This window comes from Nicotiana tabacum, chromosome 23, assembly GCF_000715075.1.
Source record: "Nicotiana tabacum cultivar K326 chromosome 23, ASM71507v2, whole genome shotgun sequence".
NCBI lineage: Eukaryota > Viridiplantae > Streptophyta > Magnoliopsida > Solanales > Solanaceae > Nicotiana > Nicotiana tabacum.
In genome coordinates, this window is record NC_134102.1 from 41,537,907 (window position 1) to 41,542,554 (window position 4,648).

Genomic DNA, 4,648 nt, shown 5'->3' on the forward strand with positions numbered 1-4,648 from the left:
CATAATGAGCCGCAGAAATGCGTTTTTCTGCGAAACATTTTACTCTAAGTTCGTAGGGTACTGTTCAATCCAAAAAGTCCGAACAGGAATAACGCAGGAATCTATCTCGGCGCCACGAAACCCCGAGTTTTTAGTTAAAAATTTTACGGGTCGTTACATAGAAATTCTTCAACTATTCATGGAACTGAGACATAATTACTTTCTGAGGAAATTTGCAATAGTCATAAGAATGAGACATGGGGAGAATCATAAATATTCCCAAACCTAGAGAGTTAGCCTTGCATACCTAACTTCCTGCTCTTGAGCATAATACAACATCCGTCAACCCTTTCAACTTTAATCTATATTAATACAAGTCAAAGGGATTCCATATTAGCAATAGTACTCATGTTTTGGTCACTTAGGCATTTTATCAAACCCCTTATGGGTGTAATTCCTCATAGCCCTCATTAATGGTGTTTCTACACACAACAAGCCATTCTCTTGCTCCTAGGTAAGTTCTAAAATATCAAATTTCTTATAATCAATATTCTTCTTCTTCACCCATAAGATAAACAACACCCTTAACTAATAATCAACAACCAACAACCCAAATCTATAACCGTTCATGCTTTTCTATCAAACCCATCAACTCATATCTCATGAACTTAGAGTCTATAATCATTTAGCTAATGCTATAATCAATTAGAAGTTGAAAATATTACCTTTTGACGTTCAATCCTCTTGAATTCGAGTTCTAGGGTTTCTTTTCTCAACCATGATATTCCAATCAAATATCTAATGATTTGAACAGTTTACCCATGTTAATAAGGTATTGGAGAATTTAAATCAACTTATAATCACCATTAGAACTTATCTTGGATGGTGAAGGGACCTTGGGGGAGGTTAGGTTCTTGAGAGCCTCACTTTCTAGAGCAAGTTTTTGTGTTTTGGGGTGTGGGGGATAAAGTAGGGCTTTAAAAATGAATCCCTGGGTGCGCTACCGTGCACCTGAAGGCCAAACTGCGTACCTAATTCGCAGAAAGGCAGTAGTACTGCCACAAGTGCGCGGCCGCGCACAGGACCATTCGGGCGTGCACCTGGGCGCATACTATGCATTGCTCAGTAAAATACACATAACGTTTTTCACAGAGATCTGTTTAGGATCCACAATATATCATTGGAAAGCTATTTCAAAGGGCTACATTTTGCATGTTTTGAGTTTTCCTAAATTCCTTACACAACTTCACTACATCCTGCTGTAAGACAGACCTTTTGTAAACTTATTCGATTTTATTGAATCTTATACACCTCACTCTCCGTCTTGATTCTAAAATAACTATTTCTACCCATACTCATACCGATAGAACTTCATATGTCCAAAATATAACATTACTACTCATTTAGCATATTCATACCTAAGCCAAATTTACGGGGTGTTACAATTCCATAACATGTTAGTGGATGAATTAGAGTTAAAACCCAAGGATTAACCTTTAAATGGTGAGATAAGGATTTTTGTGAAGGTTGTGAAATTGGACCAAGTGTTAGACACTTAGTTGATTTGATTTGTATTGTTGCGACGCGTTATTGATATATGTGAGCTCAAAAATGTAGATTATGAATTGTTGACGTCGTTGAGCTTTTGGGTATGATTTGGAAAGTGACTTGAGGTAAGTCGATTAAAACTTACTCTACTTGAGGAATTGTCTCTAAACATATGTTTTGACTTGATACATGAGATTGTTCGTAAATATGTATCAATACTCATGGGGACAAGCGAGAAAGGATGTCACCATGTGTTTTTGAGTCGTTCGTGTCATGTTGTTTTGAAAAATCTTATTTTCAAAAAATTGTTAGCAAATGGCACTTGAGGCAAACGCTATAAGTGTTATAAAAAAACTTATGTTGATAATAAAGGGATTAAACATTTGAGTTCTATTGCTACCTTTGTTTTAATAAAACGTGAAATATAATATTTCTAAAATCTTTATATTTTGAAGTAGCACTTGTTAAACCTTTAAGGATTTAAATCTCATTTTTTACTGCTTCATGTAAAATGAGAAAGGATACTCATTTGATTTGTTCAAACGATTTGGATTGACTATGAATGTCATGATGTGATAAAATAGATACTTTGAGGCTACTTGGCTATGAATTTATTTTTGTAGTTTCAAATGTTTTGGGAGTTACTTGTATTCAATGAGACTGGCTTCAAATATATCGTGTCTATCGTCATGAAACTATACGTGCCGGTGTAGGCGCAGATGACCACTTTTTGGTATAGTCTACGACAGGGCATCCTCCTTGAGAGGGTGTTATTTGTGCTATTACTAGCATGGCTGAGTTGATTCGTACGACACTGCGATTAGATGACCTGAGCAAGTAGGGTATATGATACTTGTCGCTAGGTACATAACCTAGTTGACCTTCTTATGTCGGTGATGGTATAGTACTCTCAGTGAAAGGTAAAAGATGATTTTGTTATGTAGATGCTTAAGGAGCCGAAAATAATTTCAAATGACTTAATTAAGTTGAAATGGTTTTGCATGATTTTATAGAATCATCGGTTGATATAAGTATATAAAAAGTTTGTATCATGTTTTACATTTTTACTTGTCTTTTTATTTAAAATAATAAAGTATGAACTGGTGTAAGGGTTTATCGCTTTATATAAAGTGTTGGTTGCATATGTTTTGTAAAGCCTTGTCCTAGGAACTCGAGTTAGAGAGAGTCTATGATACTTATTGAGTACCATGGTGGTGTACTCAGCCCTCAGGGGCCCCTTTCCAGGGTCCCGCTTTCTTTACATGTTTTCAGGATGAGATGTGGCATGTGATGGGAAGATGAGGCTAGGATGACTCTCTTTCCAAGGTATATAGTGAGACACTATTTCTATTTCGTGATAGCTGTCGTGTTGATCTTACTTTCTTCTAGTTGGGGTTTGGCCCAAGTATTTATTCTATCCTTGTGTCATACTTTGGATTATAATTGAGAGTTATTCATATTGCATGTATGAAAGAAATATTGTCATCTTTATGCATTTTCAATTATTGAAAATGGTGGATTTAAAGATTATGTTTCATGTATGGTCTTAATTATTTAAAATAATTGCGTTTTCTAAAAAGCTTCTGCATGCATCTATTAGGCATATAGATGAGTATTCTTGTATGGGTTGGTCCACTAGGGTTGGGTAGTATGCCGGGTTCCGGTCACGTAGTTTTGGGTCGTGACACTCTCTAAGATCTCAAATGGGCCAATAAACCTTGAGCTTAACTTTCCTTTCTTCCCAAATAGCATCACGCCCTTTATAGGAGAAACTCAGAGAAGAACCTTCTCACCCTCAGTGTAAGCCACATCACGAACGTCCCTATCCGCATAACTCTTTTGCCTAGATTGCGCTATACAAAGTAGCTCCTAAATCAATTTTACCTTTCCAAAGCATCACGAACTAAATCTATGCCCAACAATCTAGCCTCACTGGGCTCAAACAAACCAACCAGAGAAAGATATCGCCTCCCATATAAGACCTTATACGGAGCCATCTGGATACCTGATGTGCCGTAGAAATGCGGCACTTTTAATACTAATTTCATAGACTTTAGCTTAACTTTTAAAGCATTTTAGGTCATTTTATGTTGTTTTATAACTTTGTAGGAAATCGGACTTGAAAAGCCAAGAACATGAAAAAGATGTCAAAAATACTGAAGAAGTCGAATTTGCAGTCAGATATGGGATCGCAGAATGGATGTTCGGATCACACTTCTATCGCAAAACATCCATACCTGCCGAGTTTCAAGAATCAAATATGTTGTCCATTATACGGATCGCATAACAGATGTGCGGATCGCAGACTCATCGCACAAATATAATGGGAACTTTTAGTGATCAGAGGCGACGAACCGCGAAATGATTATGCAGACTGTGGAATGATTATGCGGACCACATAACAGTTTTGAAATGGAATTCTAGGTTTGTTGAAGAACAGATATGGGGATATTCAACGGATGTTCGAACCACAGATCATATCCGCAGTCTATTCTGCGATTAGGAAACTTTTTTGAGGGCTATTTTTGTCACAAATCTGTCCGTATTTTTTTTCCATTATAAATAGAAGAGCTAGGGTTTTTGTGGGTCATTTGGGTATGAAAAAGGTCTTACATTAAGAGAATTGAATACGTTATTTATTTTGAGCTTTATGGAGAGATTCCAACACTTTGTCTTTTTGTAAGTTTTTATGTCATTTAATGCTTTGTTCTTGTATTTTAGTATGAGTAGCTAACTTAGACTAAGGTTGTGGACCCAAAGCGGGTGTAATGTTAATGGGTATTTACCATTGAATATACATATAATGGGTTGTTGATTTCTATTTATTTATTATGCTTCATTTATAGTTGGTGGTTGCAAATATTAACTATTTCCATTTTACTTTATTTTTTACTTGGAAAAGTGGGTTAGAGTTTGGTAAAAATGAATAGCAAGAACTCAAGACTTTAAATCTTGTTTAATATAATCGCTTAGGAATAAGTGAGTTCTACTTGGCATATATTGGTTTCTCTTAGTTATAACTCTTTTGTATTTGGAAAAATCATAAAGAGGAAATTCTACCGAACTATTGAAAAATATTGGGTAGACATTTAGGAACCATTTGCATATCAAAGGACTTCCC